Consider the following 27,637-nt stretch of genomic DNA (forward strand, 5'->3'; position numbering starts at 1 on the left):
CAGAACAACGAGCTTCCTTCTTCCCAAAATTCTCCTTTTCTCATTGACTCACCTATATGACCTATATGGTTGTCTCACTTATACTTCTTCCACAATGTTAGAGTAGTTTTGTGTTTAGTTATGAAAGAAAGACATGTTCATTGATGCTATCTGTTCTCCATATGACCTTGAATCCCTGTCAGATGAAGCAGATGTCATTGTGTTGTAGGAGTGACAATAGTAAAGACACAAAAAAGGATAGGTTTCAAAAACAAAGAGGACATATTATTATATTTTACAGAAATGAAAACAGAAAACCTTGGACTTGGACACTGATCATCACAATTCATGTCCCTTCTGGCTTTAAGGATTAAGACATTATTAAAATGGAAATGAGAAGTCTCTAGATATTATCCTGAAACATGTCTGACCAAACAAATCTGTACTAGAAATAATTATTTTTCACATGCATGTGTGAGCATGTACACTTATACACAAGTATTCTGAAAATACATTTCATTAGTTTATTCAGTTGAGAATCATCACAAATTAGATCTCATGAAAATATAGCATTAAAATGTTTCCTTTAAAAATGTATCTATTCTTATTAGTGTGTATATGTGTATCTCTGTGTGTGAGAAAGAGAGAAAAATAAGGAAGGAGGGAGAAAAAGAGGAGGAAGAGAGAGAGAGAAGAAGAGTGTATGTGTGTATAGATTATGTAGGTGACCATGGAGTCCAGAAGAGGTTGTCAGCTCCCCTCGGGCTTGAATTATAGTTGATTGTGAACTATCTAGCATGAGCGCTAGTGTGAACAGTCAGTTGTGAAATGTCTAGTGTGAGTGCTAGTGTAAGCTTCAGTTTATGAAATAGTAGCAAGTGCTCTTAACTGCTGATTCAGCCCGTCAGCACCTGAACAACTCAATTTCAATGAGCAGTTTTCCCATCTAACTTATTTAAAACTTTCCAGTTTACTGAGGGACCCTGCCCCAGGGAAATAAGGTAGAGATTGAAAAGGAATGACACCCAAAGTTGTTCTTGGGCTCTGAACCTACCTTTGCATATGATTTTATACATATGTACATGCATGCACACACATATGCAAAATAAAAGGGGCAAATAAGCAACCAGTAAAATTTCCTGTCTTGGTACCTCACTTTGACAATGGGACCTGAATGCTTGATTCAGTAGACTGCTGGGTTTTGGAGATATAGCCTCTATACCCAGTATAGATGCTGGGTATCAACAAGATACTCTGAAAATGTCTTGTTGGTCCTGTTAATAGGTGCAGGAGAGCTCAGTTGAATATTAGGTAACTGAGAGAAACGTGAAAGTACAGTCCATAATCATGAGATGGTTTAGTGGGTAAAGGTACTTGCTGCCAGACATAAATGGTGTAGCAGGAGAATTGAGCTTTCCAAGTTGTCTTCTGACCTCCATTTGCAGAAAGTAGTATGCAGAAGGACACACACACACACACACACACACACACACACACACACAGAGAGAGAGAGAGAGAGAGAGAGAGAGAGAGAGAGAAAGAGAGAGAGAGAGAGAAACACACATGCATGTGTAGATGCACATAAATAAATAGTTCGCCACTCTACCATTTACCTATATGACAAGCAGTATTCAAAATAAAGATTCACTGTGACTCTGATAATTTAAAATTCAAAATTTATTCAGACCTTCCTTTGGATCAGTCAGTTCTCTCTATATATTGTATGTGTGTGTGTGTGTGTGTGTGTGTGTTTTCAAGACTATGTAGTTAGTATCATTGTCATTTTCATTTTACTGATGATAAAGCAGACATAAGATTTTAAATACTTTGCTGAGGCTACACAGACAGTATGGACTGTGGCTAACATGGCAAAGGGTAAATCCAGACAGTGAGACAATGAAGCCTACGCTTTTAGACTGGCCCACAGACTGGCCACATAACTGGGTGCTGATCACTTCAGTCAGCATTGCCGAGAAGCTAGTCGTCATCTGTACAGGAGATGGACTGAGGCCCTGAGACCGAGGTTTGATATATGGGGAAGTTGAGTGGACAATGACTGATCCACAGAGCTTTGTTCGGCAGTAACCTTACTCAAGTCAGGAAGATAGCTGTAGGTGTAATCCAGAGCTCTCACTCCTGGGACACAGGTATATGTGGGCAGGACGCATCTGATCTCCTTCAAAGGGTCAAAGGGAAATGTTGAAAGGTTTTGCTGATTTCCGGTAACTGTGAAGGAAGGTGCCACTCATTCATAAGTCAGAGGCAAAAAGAGAATGAAGCGATGGACTCAAAAGTGAAAATCAGAAAACTTATGAGGGAATTCATTTATATAGAGTTTCTGCAATTTTGTCAAAGTTGTATATTTTCACAAATATAATTCATTGACTCCAAAATGGACCTAGAAAGTCAAGAGAAACTGTCATCACACATTTGCTGAAGGTCTAGTATTTACTTAGAATGACACTGGGGAAGTAAATAAATAAGATGAATAATCATTTCATGAAGTTTTCCCTGTGATTTAAGAAATTGGTGTGAATTGCTAATGTTCAAAACATGAAATAAGGTCCTCTTTTATCTTATATCATTTTATTTTATTGTTATGCTTTAAATGTTTAATTGTTTTCTAATGAGCATCAGAAACAGTATGAATTGCAATAGAAGGGGAGGTGGAGAGAATATCAGAAGAGTTGAAGAAGGGAAAACCACAATCAGAATATACTGTATAAAGAGTATCTATTCATTTTTTCTAAATTTATTTTATTTTACTGAAAATAGATTTTCTCCTCCCATGCTAATTTGTAACTGTTCTATCTCATTGGGAAGAAAACAGGCTTTTGGACCCTTTCCTTTACACTGGGGTGACATATTGCAAATGGAGCTGCATAGTCTTACTGTTACTTGGTATGCCATGTTTGGTTGATACCCATGAGAGACCTGTCCCCTTCTTGAGAGAAAATAATGAGGAGTAGATGGTGGTCGTAGGGGAGGAACTTGGAGGAGAAGTGGGGGAGTAACAGAGGTCAGGATGTAAAATATATACATATATAATAAGAATAAAAATGTATTAAACAAAAAGGCAAGCAAGCAGGAATCTAAAGAATAGCAATAATATAATATAAAATAAAACCATAAAATCTATTTTTAGTAAAAGAAAAATAAATAAAATAAATACCCTACTTGAAAACATACAATGCACACTAAGGTGTGTCGTGGAGAAAATTCAAAATGTAGAATATGAACATGATTCATTGCCCATGTGGCTAATGTAGCTTTGGACAGAGAACAGATGTGCAAGGCTGGACATCATTTGTCTGTCAAAAGAAGTAACAGAAAGCCCTCCTAATGAGTCATAGGCAGCAAAATACTTCAATCTCTCTTATGATATGTTCTCTGATTTAATCAAGCCATAGTAGCTATATATAAGCTTTAATTTGAGAAACCTGTAACCAAAATTAACTTTTACTTTGTGAGGTTAAAATGCTATTGACTGAAATTGCCTTGTAATGTAACATAGTCACACACATTTGTATCTGTGAATATCATGTGATAAAATGTCAGACAACACAATGGATACTGTTCAAATGAATCAAAATATTGATTACTGCAATTTCCAGAAGTCAAATTTATTAACAGACTTCTAAACTAAGGAGTGTTCTCTCTCTTGTTTTTATAACTGGTATTCATGGACACAATGAAATTATAAAGTCCACAGATACATTTAAGAATAATTATAAAAAATAAATAATGCAAATTTTAACTCCCCTTTTTATATGCAAAAGTAGAGATTAAAGGACAGCTTTCAGGAGGTAGTTTTTTCCTACCCCTACTGAGTGGGCCCTGGGGATTGATTTTATCATCAGGAGTTACCACAGGTACTTTTACCCCTCAATATTTCCCAACCACACAAATAAATACTCTTTCAAATATTTTCATTGCATGGATAACTATATATATATATTTAATGTATTTTCCATCTAGTACACACATAATACATTACTTCTGCTTTTATGAATTTTAAAAATTATTCCTATGAGAAAGTTGTTTAGCTAATGGACCTTATTATGATATTGATCAGTGACCAATGGTTGAATGACTTGTTAAGTGCTTTGACTAAATGCAACTCTTAAACACTTTTACTCAAAATAGATTTCATCAATAATGTCTGATCTGCCAGCAGTGCATTCTAAAGAAATGCTGGGCTAAGTTTGTATGTATATGCAGGAAAAAACAATAACTTAATGCAAAGTTTCTTCAGTTTGGCACTATTGGCATGTTCAAATAATTTCTTCACTAATGAAGACCACTCCTGTATGATTATGAGTATTTGTATTGTGTGTGAATGTGTGTGTGTGTGTGTGTGTGTGTGTGTGTGTGTGTGTGGTATCTATACACGCATTTACATATGTTGTAACAGGAATCTACGCCAACCAAGAATCCCAGTCCTTAGCACAACTGACACTGTGTTCAAAATATCATTCAGGCCTTGAAACCCAGTACAACGTCAGCAGCACCCAATAAACAAAAAACAAAGGACTAATCCATAAAACCTCACAGTTGTGGGAAAGTCTCTAAATGTATCAACCTTGATTTTTTTTTGCTTCTGCAGTTCTGTTTCTGGATAATAGTTCTAAGTAACTGAAGTGTGTCAACCCAGCACGTGGCTCTTAACACTTAAAACTCACCCTAAGGACTGGCGTTTAGGTCACAATCACCTAGTGTAGTCACCAGTGGGCTAATAAAGACTTTCTATTTTCTTAAACCAGTAGTCTTTTCTGGTGGTACCTCACAATATTGTGTGGATGCATATGTAGGCGTATGTGTGAATATGTATGTGGAGGCCAGATGTTGGCATTGGTGTCGTCTGTGATTACTCTTTACTTTATTCTTTGAACAGGATCTCTTGCTACATTCATATCTCACTGATTCATGTAACCTTTCCATCCATCTTGACCCAGGAATCCCTGCCTCCTGTTCCCACATGCTTGGATTCCAACTAGGACACAATACATATCTAGCATTTCCACATGGGTGATGGAGTGCAAACTTCATTCATGCCTGTGTTACACATGCGTTATGCACTGCAACATTTTCCAACCTTACAGTGTGAGGTGTCTAATGATATTCCTAGACTCGACTCTGAAGTTACTTCTGATATCTTCCCTCACCGGTTAGGAAAACTTCAAATGTATGCAAATATGCAAAATGATCTCTGGGCTGCAAAGTTAGGGGGACCAAGGTCCCATATGCAGATCATATGGTTGATCTCAAGCTTACATAATGTAATCCAGGGCTCGTTCCAATGGATCATGCCATTGACTCTGCCTCCAAAATTCTGGATTACCAATTCACACCACATCTTCAAGCTCACACTAGTTACTTTTTGGTAAGACAAGAGGCGATAAGAAAAATTAAAAATCACAAACTAAGATAAGGATCTTAAAAGAGTATTTTTTCCTAGACTATTCTTGAAGCATGGGATACATTATTTATTGCAAACTATTTTTGGAGAGTTGAAGTCAATGTTTGTTATTAGACTAAATTAAATAAGACTAAAGGGCTAATAATACACAATTTTTAAAGTTCTAATATAAAAGTGACAATAATTGATTTCTCCACATAATTTAACTTATGTGAGCTCTCAACTAAGAAAACATAATAATGGAAATCACTACGTCACAGATAGTTATTTAAAGATTTATTTTCATTTGTATTTATGTGTTAGTGAGTGCATGTCATTTGATTGTGGGTATCTGGAAGATACAGAAGTGTAACAAATATCCTGAAGCTGGGTCACAGTCAAGTTTTCAGGGAGCCTACCTGAACCCTCTGTAAGAGCAGTAAGAACTTTTAACAGCTAAGCCAGGTCCCCAGCCTCTTGACAGTTTCTTTTGGCCCTGAAACATTAATACTTGAAAGTCTAATCTAAAATTTTTACAGTCAAAGATGAACATAATTTCATTTGAAAAGTAATGAGCATTTCAAAATAATTTACTTCTCATCTTATTACCAGTAATGAAAAATGGAATGCTACCTGACAAATAAAATGGCTTAATAAGAAATAGGAACTGTCTAAAAAATATGTGAATTATCTCATAAATGTGAGCACACATATTTTAGCTGCTAGAAAAACTTAAACAACCAGTCATTCCCTTGAAGCTCACAAAAACAATTGTATCCAAAAGGAGAAAATATTTTATTACAGTTCTTAAACATTTACTTTAAATAATAATGGCAATAAAGCAGGAATGTGCATACCAAAGAGTAATTCTTATCTTCTACAGTAGAAATAATCTTTCATATCAGTGATCAGCCCAGACTTAATTGTAACTCAAATACATTTGCTTTTGTAAGCATGAAGACCCGAGTTCAGATCCCCAGCATCAATAGAAAAAGGAATCAGCTTGGAACTCTCAGCTGTAAACTGCTTGTGTCTGTCAAATCCCTCTCCTCAGGGCTCAAGGGGATTTGGTGAGCCCTGCTGAAGAGAAGGCAGAAAGAGTGTAAGAGCTCAAGAGGATGAAGGGCACATAGAAAACAAACCCTCTAAATCTGTATCATCAAAGCCCTTACGAACTCACAGAAACTGAGGCAGCATGCATGAGTCCTCTTCACATCCTTTACATATATGATAAGGCCTCCAGATTTGCAGTTCCATGGGACTCCTGACAGGGCAAACAAGTGAGTCTCTATTTCTCTGGTCTGCTCTTATACTCTTTTTCCTTTTGTTTGTCCAATTCCAATGTGTTAGTTTTTGTTTTATCACATTATATTTTATTACATTATTATTTCTTAGAAATCTCTTTGTTTTCTAATGAGAGACAGAAAGGGAATGGATCCAGATGGGAGGGAAAGTAAGAGGAACTGGGAGGATTAGAGGGAAATGAGACTGTAATCAAGATGTATTGTATGAGAAAATAATCTATGTTTAATAAAAGAAAAAAACAAGTGGGTCAAGCCGTACCTATTCTGCAACCCCAGCAACTTGGAAAAGGAAGCAAAAGGTGGTCTGAGACTTCCTGACTATTAGCCTAGATCAAGTTATGTGACAGACTCTATCTCAAATTAATAAGGTTGAGAAAGTGATAGAGCAGGAAATTCAGCATCCTCCATTGTCCTCTGTGTGCATGCATGTGCACACAAATGAGAGAGAGAGAGACAGAGAGAGAGAGAGAGAGACAGAGACAGAGAGAGAGAGAGAAAGGAATAATTCAAATGTTGTAATTCTTGATTAATTCAAAAAGAATGTTTTATGTCAGTTTGAAAACAATTCAAATTCAACTGACCATATTGCCATTTCTTATTCCTGTTACTAATAGGAAGGAACATGAACTATATGAAATTCACTGTTGCCTTATATTGTGTGTTTATGCTTTGGACAGAAAATGAAACTTCAGGCAGTACAGGGGCTGATCTACAGCAAGGCGAGATTTACTAAGCATGTCTGCAAGGTACTACTCTTCTACAAGCTTCATGCTGTTCTCCCGCAGAGACACATTTGATCTCAACAAGTAGTAATGCTCATCCACAACAGAGTGCTACAACATCACGAGGCTTTTGCCAATAGTTCACAGTACAGCCACACATATGCGCAGACTTTGTATCTAAGGCACTCTGATATACACCTTTGTGAATGCTAAACACCGCTATTATTGCAAAAGGTTTAGAGTAGTTTATTCTCTTCCAAATGTGTATAGTGATATTTAGTTCAGAATAATCACAAGGAACATGGGTTCAGGTTGTCCCATGTGTCATATTCCAACGTAGAAGTAATCCCACAAAATTTTCACAGCTATTGAGAAAAAGAAACTGTAAACAAAGACCCTTTCCAATTATTCTGCTAGGAACAGAAAGAAATAGGTTTAGAACAACATGAAGGTTTTCATGATAGCTGATGTCACTCTTGTCATTAGAATTGCTGGAAGCAAGCGGTCTGGTAAGAACACATTGTAAAAGTTTTATCCCTTAGCCATAATGATGTAAAATCAGATACAGAATTAACATTGAATGGCTATTATGAAGTTTAATAATAGCTCAAGATTACTTTGATTCTACATATGAAATATTCCATTTCTAAAGGTAAGATTTCATCTGCCAATAAGCCTTAGAGACTCTTCCTTATACTTCTTTTATTTTTTCTGCCAACTTTAGTTCATGGTTTCACCTGCTGGCCAAGTATCACGAATTTGAATTTTTATCTACCATGGTGATGAAAGACTGATTCTTAGAATATGGCAGAGATTATGTTTACCTGTAAAAATTGCCACATAGGTGGGGTAAAAGATTTTTAGGCTGCACTCCTTACTGGAGAATTATTAATAGTTACTGGGGAGAAAGAGATCATACTGAATAATGAAATAAAACTCTTATGAAGCCATTGAGAAATTAGAGTCTTTTAAACAGTAGGAGAAATGAACTAGGGAGATGGCATGGGACTGACCTAGGTCTTCTGCATCTGGGTGATAGATATGTAGCTTGGTCTTTGGTGGGATCCCTGGAAAAAGATGAGGACCTGTCACCGTTGCATGAATTGGTTCTCTGGAACCTATTACCTATGGTGGGGTGTCTTGTTCAGCCTTTATGCAGGGGAGAAATATTGGTGATGTCTCAACTCCCATAAGAGGTGTTACCCCTTTTGAATGGCAATGGCAGAGGAGTGCATGGGGGAAATACAAGGGATGTTGGGAGGAAATGGTAAGAAAAGATGGAGGAGATACTCTGGTTGGTATGTAAAAGAAATAAATTAACTAATTAAAGATATAAAAGGAGGAGGTCTAGATAAGCATAAAATCTCAACAAAAATATGAAGGAGAGAGCATATCATAATCCTCATTTGTGATTTCACCAAAAATAAAATCAGTATCATTTCTAAATTATTTTTTATCATTTATGAAAACATACTAAAAGTTCTATAATATTTCAAGCTTTAAAAATTTAAACTTCAAATAGTATTTAATGAATATGTTATACAAGGTCTGGAGTTGGTAGAAATGTTGTTGGAGAGAGTTTAGTTTAGTTGCTTGAGTATCTACTTTGATATAGTTGAGTGACATCCAGTTTTCCTGATGCCCGTATGGATATGTGGACAGAAAGAGTTAGAACTAGTTTCAGATGAGAATATAAGTCCATTATTATTACGGTGGTACGTGGCAGCAAGCAGGCAAACATGATACTGGAGAAGGAACTGAGAGTCTTACATCTTAATCCCTAGGAATTAGGAAGTAAACTGTTTGATTGGGTATATCATGACCATATATGAAACCTCAAAGCCCACTCCCTCAGTGACATACTTCCAGCAACAAGACCACATCTACTTCAACAATCCAGAAAATAAAAGGACTCCTGAAGGTATCACTATTCTGAATTTCAAGTTGTACTACAAATATATAGTAATAAAACCCACATGATATTGAAATAAAACATGGTAATCAATGGAATTGAGTTGAAGACCCACATATAAACTCACATACCTATTGACACCAGATTTTTGATAAAGAAGCCAGAAATACACAATGGAAAACAAATGGCACTGGTCTAACTGGATGGCTTCATGTCAAATAATGCAAATAGATTTATACTTGTCACTCTGCATAAAACTCAACTCCAAATGGATCAAAGACCTCAACATAAAAACAGAAGCACTGGACATCATAGAAGAGAAAGCAGGAGATGGCCTTGAAATAATTGGCATGGGAGATTTTCTGAATATAATACCATTAGCTCAAGAACTAAGATCAACAATTAGTAATGGGACCTCATGAAACTTAAAATTTTCTGTATAGTAAAGCAGGCCACCAATAGCTGTCCCTACCCCTCACCAGCTGCAGTTACTCAGGAAAGCAACCAAAACTCTTTGCCTGGGCAACACAGGTGGCCTAGCCCTGAAGATGTAGGTGTGAAAGAACCAACCCTGAGGTTGAAAAAGTGGGAGAAATAGCCCTGCTCATCACTGCAAGGGGTGAACTAACCAGGGCAATGATGTGGAGTCACCCTGGTGTTGAAGACAGGGGAGAGCTAGCTGTTGCATCTGCTCTGAAACTACCTACCCAGGCCCAGAACCAGGATTATGAGTTGGTCCATGCCAGTATCCATCAATCAGGGATCTCCTGGAACATTGGGATGGGGGTGTCCAGGGGCGGGACCTGTGGATCCATGGCTACAAGATCTCCATTTCATGAAACAGGGCAGCAGCGGCATGTCCAAAAAGTGTCCCAGCTAGAGCCCAGTGCGAATGGTGTAGGAGAGACCCTGGGGCCTCAAACCAGACCCATGATTCTTTAAGATGAATGCATGTATGTAAAAAAAAAATCTATCAATAAAAGGGTTTACTGCATGACTCACTATATCACATTGCAGCTTCCTCAACGAGATTCTCACTTTCTTCCTTTTTACCCTCTTTCTTCTCTTAAATTTTATTTTGTTTTATTTGAGTATGGGTAAGTAACATCAGGAGACACGATGTGGAGGCATGATACGAAAGAAACAGAATAAATTTTTAAAAGTTAAAATAAATAAATAAAATTATTTAATTTTCAAAAGAGAAAAAAGTGTGCGCAGGGACAAATCTAAACAGAGAATTCTCAATAGAGGAAGAATAACTGAGAAACACTTACAGATCTAGCTTTATCAGTCTTCTGCAATTACTCAAAGAAAGCTTCAAGTTATCAGGAGGACACTTGTTCTACCATGCTCATTGCTACTCTATTCATAATAGCCCTGAACTGAAAATAAACTACATATAACTTAACAAAAGAATTAAGGAAGTGTGGGACATCTACATGATAAAATATTAGCCACCTGAAAATAAAGATATCAGGTAATTTACAAACAAATGGATGGGACAAGAAACAAAATTACCATGAGTGAAGTAACCCAGACTCAGAAGACAAATATGGTATGTATTTGCTTCTATGTGAATATTGTGACTATTAGCTGTTAAATAAATGATAACCAAGCTACTGTCTGTAGATCCTAAGAAGTTAGGCATAGAGGAATGGACTAGGGGAAATACATGGATCTCTCAGGAAGTAGGAAATAGAGTAGATTTTATCAGTGCAGTGAGGGTACAGAGGTCTGGAACAGGAGGATCATGTCAGGAGGAGGAAGGAATACAGGGATAGACAGCTAAAATGGAGGGATATTTGAAGGGTAGTATGTAAACCAAGTGTTGTGGAAACCTCCTAAAATATATGAAGTTGACTCTAACAAAGTCTCCAAATAATGGGGGAGATACAGTCCCAACTGGCCATCTTTTGTCACCAAATGAAAGTTGCAGTACCAGGTCTATGTTACATCCAATTGAGCTGTTGGCCAAAGGCATCCCATGGAAAACCTCCCAAACATCCAGGCTGTTGCTAAGACAGTAGCTTGATCTTCACAAACTTACACCGTTGCTGAAGACAAACCCAAAATAACTAATTGAACATGGAGAAGTTGAGCTGGTATTTATATTGAACTTTTATTTATATTTTCTAGTGTCTTTGTTATGAAAAGATAATCTACAGATGGCAATAAGAAATTGACACACCAACACAGCCTCAAAACCTTTGACCTATAATGTGTAACATGAGGAGGCCTGTTTGTTTGTGTTTCTGTCCTGCCCAGTCCCCCCCCCCCCAGCTGTTTAGCCCCAAAGAAAATAACACAGAGGTCTCCTTAAGTTATAAATCTGATTGGTCCATTAGTTCAGGCTACTTATTGGCTAACTCTTACATCTTGATTAAGATGTAATCTTTTATCTGATCTATTTTAGCCATGTGGCTCAGACCTTTTTCAGTGGGGCAGCTCACATCCTGCTGCTTCGGTGGCCTGGGCAGGAGTGGGGGAATCAGCTTCCTCCTCCCTAGAATTCCTCCTGCTCTCCTTGCATCATTTATACTTCCTGTCTGGTTTTCCCACCTACACCTCCTGCCTGGCCAATCAGAGTTTTATTTAAAACATGATTGACAGAACACAGACAATTCTCTGGCACCACTTCCCCCCTGTTTTTTTAAAAAAAACAAAGGAAAATATCCATAGTCCATTTTTTGGAAATGTGGGCGTAGAATTCCAGACTACTCCCTGCTGGATGGGGCCCTGATAATCTTATGGGGACCTAAAGAAAATTTAGAGTTATGATCAAGTCCTGACTGAAGTATCCTGTGAGTTTTTATCATCTCAGGCAGCAGTCTTAAATCTGTTCTGGATGAAGAACTCAGACATCTGGGCCATCTGTTTCTACTGGAGATTGCTCGGGTGGTCTCCCTTGGCCAAAGATGATTTTTCTTAACTCTGAATAAATACAGAGCCTCTCATTTTCTGTGGAAACAAAAGTAAAATCTCTTCTCCAAAGTAACATACCTTTTGACTTCAATTTTGAAGCCAAGGTATTTTCAAAATACCTATCTTGGATTAATTCTGTATCATTTATAAATAAATATCTTTTAGCACCTGTTGCTCCTTCCTCAGCATTTAGAAAATTTAAAGAGAACATAATAGCATACAGTATCAAGATTCTCTGTGTATTTTCCATCTTTACATAGCTTTATTTTAACATCTATTTCTTTTATTTTTACTTTTAACTTTTGGCGTTTTGAGATAGGTTCTCTGTATATTTTTGTCCTGGAATTCCCTCTGTAAACCAGGCTATTTTGAACTCCCAGAGAGCCGTCTGTCTCTGCCTCCCCAGTGCTGGGATTAAAGGTGTGTACCACCACAACCAACTACTCTCTTTCTTTCTTTTTTATTTTAAGGCTTTAAACCTTTTTATTCAAGCCTGCATATATTTTTAGCATACTGTAAGCCATTTAGAGGTTTTTTTTTTTTTTTACTCTTTGAATCTCTCTTTACTGTATATCTCTCTTTTTCTGACCACATGGGTCTTTAATTTGCTAAGGAATATGGAGCAGACAACATTCAAAAGTTCTTAAGGCGTTTCAAGGTCCTTGCCAGGAAGCAAGCTGCAACAGTGTATCCATAGTCCCGACTGCCTGCTGGAAAGTCAAGAGTTTTCCCTGGCAGGACGGTCCAGAAAGCCAGCATTTTAGAACAGCATAGCATTTTTCCTGGCATGGCTGAAAACTGAAATGCTTTATTCTTGTCCTTCCCAAGCTTTCTCAGGCTTTCTGTGGATGCAGTTATCCATGTTGGGCGCCATTCTGTAACATGAAAAGGCCGGGCATGTTTGTTTGGGTTTTCTGTCTCACCCAGTACCCCACAACTGGCAAGCCCAAAGAAAACCACACAAAGATCTCTATTAGTTATAAAGCTGATTGGCCCATTAGGTCAGGCTTCTTACTGGCTAACTCTCACATCTTGATTAACCCATTTTTCTGATCTATGTTAGCCATGTGACTCAGTACCTTCTTCAGTGGGGCAGCTTACATCCTGCTGCTTTAGTGGTCTGGGCAGGAGTGGGAGGAATCGACTTCCTCCTCCCCAGAATTCGCCTGCTCTTCTTATGTCATTTCCACTTCCTGTCTGGTTTTCCCACCTACACCTCCTGCCTGGCCAATCAGCGTTTATTTAAAACATGATTGACAGAATACAGACAATTCTCCTGCATCAATAATGCTTTCCTGCTTTTAAAATATGTTAAGTCAATGGTGGAAGAAAAAAAAAAGCTTGTGGGAACAACCCACCAATGTTTGATTGGACTTAAGATCAAATCCATGAGAAGGAATCCAGAATCAACATGGCTTGTATGACTAAGTGTAGCATGAGGGACCAGCTTGTTCAGGTTTCTGTCCTGTCGGGTACCCCACAGCACACAAGACTCAAAGAAAATTACACACAGGACTCTATAAGATTATAAACTGATTGGCCCATTAGCTCAGTCTTCTTATTAACTAATTCTTAAAGTTTATATTAACCCATTATTCTGATCTATGTTAACCATATGGCTTGGTACCTTTTTCAGCTGTCAGCTCACATGTTGCCTCTTTGGTGGTCTGGGCAGGAATGGCAGAGGGAGCTTCCTCCTCCCTAGCCTTCTCCTATTCTCATTGCCCTGCCTCTACTTTCTGTCTGGTTGACCTACCTATACTTCCTGCCTGGCCAATCAGCGTTTTATTAAAATACATAATTGACAGAATCCAGACAATTCTTCCACACCATTTCCCCCCCCTCTCTTTTTTTTTAAAACAACAACAACAAAAAATACTCATAGTCCATTTGCTGGGAAAGTGTGCATAGTATTTCAGGCTACTTCCGGCTGGTTGGGGGCGCTGATAATCTTATGGGGACCTAAAGAAAATTTAGAGTTATAATCAAGTTCTATATCCTGTGAGTCTTAATCATCTCAGGCAGCAGTCTTGAACCTGTTCTGGATGAAGAACTCTGTCATCTGGGCTATCTGTTCCTATCGGAGATTTCTCAGGTAGTCTTCCTTTATCAAACCTGATTTTTCTTAACTCAGAATGAATCCACAGCCTCTCATTTTCTGTGGAAACAAAAGCAAAATCTCTTCTCCAAAGTAGCATACCTTTTGACTTCAGTTTTGAAGCCAAGGTATTTTCAAAATACTTGTCTTGGGTTAGTTCAGCAGCATTTATAAACAAAAGTCTTTTAGCAGCTGTTGCTCCTTCCTCAGCATTCAAACAATTCAAAGAGAGCATAATAGCATACAGTATCAGGATTCTCTGTTTATTTTCAATCTTTATGTGGCTTTACTTTAACCTCTATTTCTTATATTTTTACTTTTCTTTTAGAGACAGGTTCTCTGTATATCTTTGTCCTGGAATAACTATGTAGACCAGGCTGTCCCTGAACTCACAGAGATCCTTCTGTCTCTGCCTCCCCAGTGCTGGGATTAAAGGTGTGTGCTACAGCACCTTGAACTCACAGAAATCTGTCTGTCTCTGCCTCCCAGGCATTGGGATGAAAGGTGTGTACTACCACACCTTGAAGTCACAGAGGTCAATCTACCCCTTGAAGTCTCAGAGGTCAATTTATCTCTGCCTCCCAAGTGTTGGGATTAAAGGTGTATACCACCACACTCAACTACTCTCTTTCTTTCTTTACTTTAAGAACTTTATAACTTTTATTCTGTATATATTTTTAACACACTGTAAAACATTTAGAGGTTTTCTTCCTCTTTGAATCTCTCTTTACTGTATATCTCTCTTTTTCTGACCACATGAGCCTTTAATTTTCTAAGCAATATGGAGAGCCATGGCTTTGACAGCTAGATCTAGCCCATTCCTTAGCTTTCCAGCCTCATGGCGGAGGTACCAGTTGTAGCCATTTTTATTGCCAAAACTCTATGGCATTTCAAGGTCCCTGTCAGTAAGCAAGTTTCTGCATTCTGCTCACAGACCACACACACAGTCAGACCGCCTGCCTGAAAGAGTCAGAGATTGCCCTGGAAGGACAGCCCAGAAAGCGGGCATTTTCAAAGAGCGCAGTTTTTTTTCCTGCTATGACTGAAAACCGAAAAGCATGCGTTCAGCTTTTCATCAACACCGTTTAAGTGTTACATGGCAGGACCTCTTAAAAGAACTGTAGGGTTTTGCAGCTAAAACTGAGTCAGGAAGCTTCTCTTAGATGAGAGTGCTTGCTTGGCTCTAGCAAGCAGTGCAGACCTGAGAAATTGCTGCTACCAAGAAAACATGCTTTATTCTTTTCCAAGCTTTCTCAAGCTTTCTGTGGATTCAGTTATCCATGTGGGCACCATATGTAGTGAGGAGCTGCAGGAAGGCCTGCTTTTCTTCCTGCCCGGCTCCCATACAGCTAGCTTAGCCCCAGAAATAATAACACACAAGTTGCATCCATTTAAACACTGCCTGGCCCATTATCTCTAGAGAGTGAGTTACTGGCTAACTCTCACATCTTGATTAACCCATTTCTAATAATCTGTGTAGCATCTCGAGGTGGTGGCTTACTGGGAAAAATTCAGCATGTCTGACCTGGTGGCTGGCTCCATGGCATCTGCCTCATTGCCCTCTTCCCAGCATTCTGTTCTGTTTACTCTGCCTACCTAATTTTCTGTCTTATCAAAGGGCCAAGACAGTCTCTTTATTAACCAATGAAAATAACACATAGACAGAAAGCCCACCTACATCAACCAAGTACCAAAGACTAGATACCCCAGTGAGTTAAGGTAAAACTAAATATTACTGTTCTTTTTTTTTTAAATGACTCCTAATGATAATCTGCTATATGCAGTGGTTATTTAGTGCTGGTTAAACTAGAACTCAGTGCTTAATAAGCTAGGACAGTACTTGTTCAGCCAGAATCAGAGAAGCTTTCTCCTGTAGCAATTAGAAATAAATGCAGAAACTCACATCCACATTTTATGCAGATAAAAAGAACTGAAACACATAGTCCAAAATGGGATGTCTCCATCAAATCTACCCCTCCAAGCTCAGGAAGCCTCTTGGAAGAGGAGCAAGAAAGAGTGTAATTGCCAAAGAGGATGTAGGACACTACAACAAGACCCTCTGAGTCAATTAAGCAAGGCTCATAAAAATTCACAAAGACTGAGGCACCAAGTACATGACCTGCATGGGTCTGTACCAGGTCCTCTGTATATGTATTATGGATTCCAGTTTAGTGTTTATATGGGATTCCTAAGTGTGTGAACAGGTGGGTATCTGACTCTTGTGGCTTCTCTTGGGCTTCTTTTCCTTTTGTTGTTTGGACATGTTGAACTTCGAGGTGATGATTTTTCTTCATCATAATGCATTTTATTTTATTTTGTCATGTTTTGCTGTTGTTTCTTACAATCCTGTTTTTTTTTTCTAATTAGAGACAAAAATTGAGTGGATCCATATGGCAGGGTAGCTGAAGAGAAACTAGGAGGAGTACATGTAGGGGAAAATTTTAATAAAAGGGGGAAATTCATTTTAAAAGGGGATGGAAGAGACAGAGTGGATAGGGGACTCAAAAAAAAAAAGAGACCCTCTAAGTCAACATGAACAAAGCTTTTATGAATTCCCAGAGTCTGTAGCAAAATGTATAGGGTGTGAACAGGTCTTCACCAGGTACTCTGCTCTTTCATTATGGCTTCCAGTTTAGTATTTTTATGGGTTTCCTGAGTGTGTGAACTAGTAGGTGTCTGATTCTTGTGCATTCTTTTGTATTCTGCTGGTTTGTTTTGTCCAATTCAAATGTGATAGTTTATTAGCTTTTTAGTTTATCTTATATTGTTATATTTTTTAAAAAGTGAATAAATGAAACGTACCACTGAGATAAAGGTTAACAATAGAACTGCCATTTATACCTGCTGGGAAAGAAAAATCAGTTTTATCCATTGAAGTGACACTGGGTATAGCAATCACTCAGGGTAGGTTTCATGTTCAGGAAGTCAATAACAGACTCCTCGAGTTAATTTTTTTTGCATGTGCATGTTTTGTTTGATTTTATTGTATTCATTTTGAGTGATGTTTTACTTATTTGTGATTCTTGGTTTGGGTATGCTCAGTTATATTGTTTTTCTATTTTTTTATTTTTTGAGAAAGAACTTAAAGTTGGGTACGTAAGGAAGAAAGGATCTGGAACATCTTAGAAAATGGGAAGAATATGATCAAAATATATTTAAAGTTAATAAATAATTAGGCATTACAAAATAAATTTATAGTCTCTTCAACTTATATGTTATATTTATATATATATATTTATTTATAGGAACTAATTGGGCAAGAGAAAAAAATTACATAGATTTGTGGTTATTAAATCCTTACCCAAATTTGTCAAGATAAGACATCATAGCCTACTGAAATTATGATATATAAATTAAAAGCAAATGGATAAGAAATTCCCAAAAACAAACCATTACATAAAAGGTTCAGTGATCTTTGGTAAAACCCATTCTCTGAGATAACAACATTTTCTACAATGATGCAAGTAGTATCTGGTAAACTATACTTTATATGTCAGGAATAACCTTGGACTTTATTGTTGCTGTCTGAATGTGTGTTTCCCAGAACTCATATGTTACAACTTCTCCTCCATGTGTGTGATATTAAGAAGTAACCAGCTGAGAAGTGAGTAGAACATGGGCAGTCATTGCAATTTTTAACAAAATAATGTGTGCATGAATTACGCTTGTTACAGTACTCCTTAAAAGTGTGCATAGGGCCAAGAAGATGGCTCTGCTTTGAAGAGTTATTTCATTGAAAATCTGATTACCTGAGCTCAATTGCCGGAATCAACTTATAAAGCTAGATGCAGTAGTGCGCACACCTGTCAAGAGCTGGGAGACAGAAACAGATGAATAGACAAGAAGATCATGGCCAACCTACCTGACATACAGTATGGAGAGGGCCAGAAATAAGGAGAGACCTAGATTCAACAAGGTGGAAGGACAGAAAAGACTACTGACACCTGAAACTTAGTACTTGTCCTCTGAGCTTCATATCTTCATATACAGGACATCACACACATCACACACACACACACACACACACACAATAAATAAATAAATAAAAGATTTAAACATGAGAATGATTCTTTGACCTCTTGATGTTTTGAGTTATGTGCAAATGTAGTCTATGGGACAGCAAAGGTATTCAGTGTGTGAGCTTTGTCCCTGTAGCAACCATCTCTGTCTCTCAGATACTCAGATCTCCGTGTTACTTTTTATTATTTTGCAAATACTGTATAGGTAACCAATATTTTCACAGATGTTCTTTGAAAGAGAATTCAAATAATGAGCTATTTTCAGAAATTCACATCAAAGAAATGAGGCTGAGATGGGATGAAACATGTCTGTAAAATTGGATTTACACTATTTGCCTAGGGTTATACTGGATTCCATATTCACACCACATCCAATAATCAGAGCATTGGTCATTGTGTCTAATATTAATATTTGAGGCTAGTGCAGTAACTATCAAATTTCAACATCTATAAACTTCTTATATATATTTTTATTTTCTTTAATCATTTTTGCTTTAGTTATTTTATAAACTCTCCCTTTCTCAGCCCTCCTTTACCTCTCTCAATTCCTGTGTGTGTGTCTGTGTATCTGTGTGTGTGTGTGTGTATGTATATATGTACATGCACTCAAATGCTATATTGGATGTGTAGAGTTCAGAGGTAAACTTGCAGAAGTCAGTTTTGTCTAGAGACTCACAGAAGCTGTGGTTTCCTAAAAAGTTCAAACCAGTCAACATTCCACCTTAGTTGGAGAGCTATGGAAAGCTGATAGATTCGGGGATTAGGGAAAGTAAAATGTCTTTAAAGGCATGTCTCTTGGTAGATAAATTACACTCCAGTATTTAGCTCCAAACCTAGAAATACATGTGCAGCACAAATTTGAGAAGGTGTAAACAAATTAAAAGAAGAAAGAGGACACGGTATGAATGGATGTAAGGAATGATAATGGGGATCAAGATGAAATTTGGGAAGACTATGATCAAAACACATTTCCATCATTATCAGAGAATTAATCAAAATCTAATAATCAAATCTGTTCTGTACATCCACTATGTAAGTTCTAGGTATTAAAAAAATTCAGGTGATAAGTCTTGTCAAAAAACAAAAAAACAAATAAAAAAAAAACCCTTTACCTTCTGCCTCATATCACTGGCGGCTCTTGAGGTTTATAGCTTCTTTAAATCTACCCCAAAACATGGCTTAGTGCAAGTTCTTCAATATAACTTTTGGAGCCATGGTGCTATTTATACATGGACTTCCTCAGTGTGGAAATTTTTTTAAGTAAGTTTACATATGTGATCCCATTTAAGTCTCACAACAAATGCAATAGAAAGTTTAATAGCATCACTATATAAGGAAGACAGAAAATAATTTACATACCAATGCATCACATGTACATAAACCCTGTTTATCATTCCGGGACTCTGGTTCAATTTATAAACCTTTAGTTAATCAATTTAATCTATTAAAATGTTAGGGATTCATTTGCACACAATTTTCCTGTATATTTTATAATTGTGTTTTAGAAATTAATCCTATGATTTAGTGCATATAGAAGCCATCTTACATACATGCAGATACACACATAAAAATAATAGAAATATTTTTTCAAACTTAGTATTCCTTAATTATCTATAATACAAAGTTTCTATATGTAATGAAATGTTTTCAATTTCTAAATATTCATTTTATTTGTATTTGTGTGTGTACATTTATAGCTGGCCAAAGAGGTCAGAGGTGGGCATCAGAGCCCTTGAAGCTGGATTTGCACACAGTTTTCAGCCACTTTGTGAGTGTTGAGAGGTGAACCTGGATTCTTTCCAAGAGCAGCAATCTCTCATAACCTCTAAACCGTGTCTCCATCACTTAATATCACTATTTATGTATAAATTGATTTTATCCTACAGTTTTCTTTGCATTTAAAAATAAGTATTTTCCAAAACCTAATAATAATTAAACTAGTATTCTAAATTGCCATCATTTTATAAAAGAAGCTGACACATGAATTTATGTTCAGACCAGAAGTTAACAGGAGATAAAAATAAACTACATGAACACTGAACATAACAAAGAAAAGACTTGATAACATGGTGTCAAATGCAAGTCATTCCATGTACAGCTGTAGTTCTCAGTTCTCAAACACAACTGTCCAGCAGCATCACCTGAAGGTATTATCAATATGCAGATGAATGGTTGGATTTCTTCCTCAGATTCTGATTTAGTATGTCTGGAGTATCACAAGAACATGTATTTTTATTAGTTCTCATGTGATACTCAAGTTCCCAGGATGTTCACATTTCAGATAATCAATGTATGGTGCTTTCATAGTGCCTACTTATTGACATGCCTAATTTTATTTTGAGTCACCTTATTTCATTTTGCAGTTACTATATTTTCCATATATTGAAGTTTTGTGTCCACTCTAAATTGAGCAACCTATTACATCATGTTTCAAAAATCATACCCAGTTCATGTCCGTGTGTCAATGTCTTTTTTCCCCAGTATTTAAAAACGTTTTATTACTGTTTTATCAGTTTTGCCATCTTTGATGTTGCTCTTATGACTTCCGAGGATGCGATAACTTATATTTATATAGAAAATTGTATATAATACAAAAATGTATATTAATTGTCTAGGCTCTGCTCCCCTAATTCTAAATACATAGCACTATTAATATTAACAAGGAAATGATCATTATGTATTCAAGGAAAAAGGAAAAACACTCACCTTTCTTACATGTAATCAAGAAGTAGAGAGAGGAAGCTAACAAAGCAAGTATTCAGAATGCTGTGAGAAACAGAACACAGTCTTTGTGCCAAATGGTTAGTCAAGTTGTGACTACAAAGGAGAAATCATGAAGAAAAATGAAGAGCAGCTTTAGTGAGTACTGGGGACATAGCGAGGCAAAATTGTCTTATTGCTGATTTCAGGGAATATTGAGTTGGTCTCCATATCAATCACTTTTCTTGTTGCTGTGACAGCATACCTGGCAAATGTAACATAGTGGGGTCTGAAGATCTGCTTTGTCTTAATATTTGAAGCTATTCTCCATCATAGCATCAAGAGTGTGAGGCAGCTCATTACACTGAATTAGCAGTCCGGAGGCAGAAAAACAAATGCTGGTACTTGCAAGGCTCCCAAGATCATGCCTGTATTTTATTCAGTGTACTGTAAAGTGGGTCATCCCTCTTCAATTTCACCTACCTGGAAAATCCCACAGGAGCATCTCCTAGGTTATTCCAAGTGTGTGTAAACTGACTATGAAGAGGAACCCTTGGAAGTCAGGATAGATCCAAGCAAGCACAACACTAAAGCCAAACAAAACCACATTTAGAATGTATGAACTCTTCAATTCCATGTAAGTGCTGAAGTTGAAAAGGGTAAATTTACAACTACTAGAGTTTGGGCAATAATAATCTTAAAATGAAGCTATATCTATGATGTAAAAGTGAAACTTGAATCTGCAACTGCTGATACAGATTATGTAAAAACTTTTCTATAAAACCCACCTGAAATAATTGAGGAGAATGTTCAGACAATGCTGTAGATTATCAATATGTACAAATCAGCCTTGTATTAAAATGTGTCAATCGCTATAAAGGAAAGTCATTGTGGAACTTCAGACCCTTAAAGGACAAAGCAGACTCTCTTGTTGGCTTAATATGGCCCCAATTTTTGGTTCAAGTCAGCTGTTCATTGTCAATTCCTTTATCTTAGATTCTTTGAGAAATACGCAGAATTGTTTTGTTTTAAGTGGATGTTCCTTAAACAGTACTGTAACGCAGCTATGACAGCACATCTATTTATAATCTGGTTTGCAGAATATTTAAAGTCCTCTGTAGAGACCCTGTCATAGCTACTTTTCTATTGGTGTGATAAAACAACTTACAAAAAGCAACTTACAAAAGAAAACATGATTCTAGAGGGTTACAGCCCATAACCATCATGATGCAAAGCATGACAGAAGGCAGGTAGCCATGGTGCTGGAGCAGTAGCTGAGAGCTCACATCTGATTCACATGAATGAGATAGAGAGAGAGAGAGAGAGAGAGAGAGAGAGAGAGAGAGAGAGAGAGAGAGAGATAGATAACTGGGCTTGTGTAGGTCATCCTCTTTCAAACTGTCACAATTGTCTTCATTATAGAGTCTTATCACTGCAATAAGAATGTAAGACATGCACTTACCAACACAACACACACAGAAATAAAATCTTCAATAAAGTGGCCTTCTCATATTTCATTCACTTTTTCTCTCCCTATTTTGTTAATAAGTTTTAGTGTTTGTTCTTGAATGTATTTGTGAATCTATACGCGTGTGTATCAGTTTATAAACATAAACACAGTGACATTTTGTGTTGTTACTTTTCAGTGTTCTGAGATCATGAGTAAAATTATGTGTCTCTAGACATAGCTGCCCAGATCACAACAATCACATATTTTTTTTTTAAAAAAACTAAGAGGTGGAATAAAACTACTGCGTGTAGTTTTAAATCATCAAACATTTATATAACTATAATGTCAAAATAAGTCACTACAAGTTTTCTTTATACTCAATAAACACACACTAACAGGGTCCTGAATGATAGACTGTCACACAACTCCTCTTAGGAAGATAATAACCTCTTATACATGAATGAGCAAATGTGCAAACTATTTTTTACCTTCTTCAAGAGCAGAAGCATTTGTTGTTCCAGGACTTGGGTAGATACAGTTTTTCCTGAACTGTCTTTTACCTTTCCGTGTCAACTGAACCCAAATGAAAAGTAAAGAGAAATTTTCAGAGCTATTGCATACTCGTTTACTCATTTAACAGTGCAGAGAATGAAATAAGTGAAAAATGAAATCTGACATGGCTTATCACATGATAATTAGACATGTCATGACATTTTTGTTTTATGAGAAGTGAAACAAGACAAAAATATTTTGGATATAGGCTTCTGAGCAATTGGATCTTTGAGAAATCAAAAAATTTTATTGCAGCTTGGGATAATTAATCAATTATTTTTAAAACATAATTTTCTGTTCACTTAAAATGTACCAGCATATAGGGATGTTGAAAAAAACATTCTAGTGGGCAATATTGTTTTTTATTTCTGAAGTTTTAGATTAAAAACAGCATACATATTGATAGTTATCCATTTTTTAAAGACAAAAATTCAAAAATAAAAATGTAAAACCTTATGAATGGAAACCCATAAAAACATGGATCACATTAGAAGGGTATCTACAAGAGAAGTAAAATTATTTTAATAAAAGTTTTAACATATATATCTGAAGAGATATATAAAGGACATATTAAGGTTACAATTATGCTTCATAAGATAGCAGACCTAGCAGAAAGAAAATAAGCCATAATTAGCAAACCATAAACACATATCCTGAAACAGTAAGTGCACAAATTTTCACAGTGGTTATGAAATAAAACAGAAAAGAGTGACCCACTATCCCTAGAAGAGATTCAATCAATCTCCCATTTTAGAGTTTGTTTTCATGATAAAGTGAGACTGTCTCTGCGACCTTCCTTATGTAAGATCATGGTATCACTTATATCATCTTTGGAAAGAAACCCTTGAAGTCTTATGCTTGCTTTTTTCTTTCCAAGTACACCCTGATCTAAGCAGTGCAGTAATATTTTGCAAATATTAATAAACCAGCTGTTTTCAGTACCCTTTTCAGGCATGGGACTTCAGGGGGTGAGTGCAGCACAGGTATATTCTTGCAGATGATTACAGTATCATAGCCATCTGCTCACACAGTTCTATTCCTTTGTTATATAGATGAATAGGTGCCATTAGGGCCATTGCTTGCCTCTCTGATGAACATGTATTGAGTTATAAGAGACTTGCAAAAAGTTGCATTATGACCAAGAGTTAAGATGCACAGACAGGAAAACAGACATGAAGCAGCACATTACTATGTGTCCATCCTGAATGACATTAAGAAATAGCTGGTAAGACTAGTTGTCTTCTCAACTGCTAGGACCACACCTCTTACTCACTGCCCCTCATTTGCCACCCTTGTATACTCCCGTAAGGAAACATTAGGGAAGTTCTTTGGGAATCATTTTGTTCATCCCAGAACAGAATTCCAGGGACATGTAGGTGTACTTACCCTTCTCTCAAACATCATGTCTTGCTATGTGTTTAATAGAACTTTCACAGAGTATTCCTTAGAGGAACAGAATTTTCTACATATGTTATTACTTTGAAATAAATAAATCAAAATTTAGCAACTCAAACACTATATTATTTATTGCTATTTCTGATTCTGGAAATAGACATTAAGATATATTCAGAGCAGATTCTTGCATCCCATATTCACCAGGGTGAAGAACTATAGCTGGACACTCAAAAGATGGGGGATAACACTGAAAGTTCATTCATTAGGATGTCTGGCAATTAGGATTACCTTGCTTGTACCCTGTGACTTTTGCAGAGAGCTGTACCTTGCTTTTCTGTGTGACTTGACCCTCACCAAGCACTGCAGACAAATCATTTTAGTTAGTATTATGGTTAATACTATCAACTTGACAGGATTTAGAATGTCTGAAGAGACAAGCATCTGGGCATGCTCATAAAAATTTTCTAGATTAGGTTAACTAACATAGGAAGCTCACTCTAAATATGAGTAGCACCATTCCATGGCTGGGGGACTGGAGAAAGCTAGCATTATCGCTCTGACTTCTGATTGTGGATGCAATGTACTAACTGCCATGATTTCCTAGCCCCATTGGACAATAAGTACTCCCTCCCACTCTCATTTGAAATAAACCTTCCCTCCCTGATGTTGCCTCCGATCAACTCTTTGGCTATAGCAATCTGAGAAGTGGAAGGCAGACACCTCAAAACAGATGTTACAAGTGAGTAGGGCATTATCCATGTTGCCCTGTTGATCTCCCTGGAGAATCATGACATCATTCATTTATGGACAATATAGTCATAATTCTGAACAGGTTTTAAATCGCCAACTGGAGGAACTATGTCAGAGAACTTAACTCTTCTGTTTCAACACTTCCTGGGTACTACCATCTGACAATCCCTAAGGACTTTCTCCCAGTTATTTTGTACTGAGCCAATTATCCCCTATCCACTTTATGGTTCTTTGATCATTGTTGTGAAAGGTGAGATTCCGAGGTGGAGATGTCTAGTCTACCAAGGAACTCGGGAGAGGCGTCTCTTTGAAAACCTCATTTCCCTTCATACATTTGCACAAAGAAGTGGAAATGAACACAGACTTTGAAAACAAATCAGATGATCCTGATGATTAGAACTTTGCTGCTGATGAAACTGAATGATTCACTTATTAAAGTTCTCAGAAAATTTACAGCTTACATGGAATCTATGAAGTGTGCAAAGTCATTAAAAAGTCAATGATAATGGGTAGAAAAGTCAAGCAAAGTTTAGAACCAGGATACATTAAAAATGAAGCTGTACCCTATAAAGCCTATTTTTGCTTATCAACTTGGCTACAGATAGAATTAATTAAATTCCAAGTGTCTGGGTATAAATATAAGGACTTTTAAAGATTTAGTTATCTGAAGTGGGAAGACCACCCTGAATCCATCCAAGTCATGGAAAGTTAGAAGATCCACCTCAAATCTACCATACCTCCTGGTGGCAGCCTAGAAAAGAAGCCAAACTTTCGCTATTTACAGATGATATGATAATATACATAAGGCACCCCAAAATTTGACCAGGGAACTTCTACACATAATAAAAATCCTTCAGTGATGTGGCTGTATAGAAGATTAACTTAAAAAAATCAGTAGCCCTTTTATAATCCAATGATCAATGGGCTGAGGAAGAAATCAGGGAAACAACACCCTTTATAATAGCCACAAACAATATAAAATATGTATCCTAATTCTAAGCAAAATATAAAAGATCTGTATGATAAGAACATTAGTCTCTGAAGAAATAAATTTAAGAAGATTTCAGAAAAAAGAAGGATTTCCCATACTTATAAATCAGTAGGATTAACATAGTAAAATGGCAGTCTTACCAAAAGCAATTCATGGATTCAATGCATTCCCCATCAAAATCCCAGCACAATATTTCACAGACCCCAAAAGAACAATACTTAATTTCACATGGAAAAATTAAAAATAGAAAAAAAACAACAACCGTAAGGTAGGGTAGGATAGGGTCACTAAAACAATACTGTATGCAGAAACTTCGGGAGGTATAACCATCTCTGACTTCAAAGTCTACTAATAGTCTACTAATAATATAATAAAAACAGCCTGGTATTGGGATAAAAAAAGACATGTGGATCAGTGGAATCTAATTAAAGACCCTGATGTAAATCCACAAACCTGTGAACATTTGATTTTTGACAAAGAAGCCAAAATTATACTATGGGGAAAAAACAAAGAATTTTTGACAAATTGTGTTGGCATGACTGGATGTTAGCACATAAAAAAATGCTAATATATCTATGTCAATGGCTAGGCACAAAACTTACATACAAGTGGATTCAAAACTTTAACATAAATCCAGTTACAATGAACCTCATAGAAGAGAAAATGGGAAGTAGTCTTGAACACGTTGACACAGGAGACAACTTCCTGAATATAACAACAGTGCCACAGGCAGTGAGATTAACAATTAATAAAGGAACCTCCTGAAACTAAACATCTTTTGTAAGGCAAAGGACACCATCAGTAGGAGAAAACATCAGCCTACAGAACTGAAAGAGATCTTCATGAACCCTACATCTGACAGAGGGTTGATCTCCAAAATATATAAAGAAGCCAAGAAACTAGACATCAAAATTCCAAATAATCCTAAAATGGGGTATAGATTTAAACAGAGAATTTCTTAACAGACAAATTTCAAATGGCCAAAATACACTTTAAAAAATTGTTCAACATCATTAGCCATCAGAGAAATGAAAATCAAAATAACTTTGATATACCATATTATACTTGACAGAATGGCTAAGATTAAAATCACTAATAACAACTTATGTTGGAGAGTATGTGAGGAGAATATTTCTCCACTGATAGGTGGAAGTGAAAACTGGTACAGTCACTTTGTAAATTGATATGGCAGTTTCTCAAAAAATTAGGAAACAATCTACCTCAGAACTTAGCTATATCAAAATTGGGCATATATCCAAAAGATGTTCAATCATACCACAGGGACACTTGCACAACTATGTTAATATCAGCGTTATTCATAATAACTAGAGTCTAACATCCTAGGTCCCCCTCAAATAAAAAATAGATATAGAAAATATGGTATTTTTACAATGGATTATTACTCGACTGTAAAAAGAACAATGACCTTAATCAAAATATCTCTT

This window comes from Myodes glareolus, chromosome 6 (genome assembly GCF_982192425.1).
Source record: "Myodes glareolus chromosome 6, mMyoGla1.1, whole genome shotgun sequence".
Lineage (NCBI taxonomy): Eukaryota > Metazoa > Chordata > Mammalia > Rodentia > Cricetidae > Myodes > Myodes glareolus.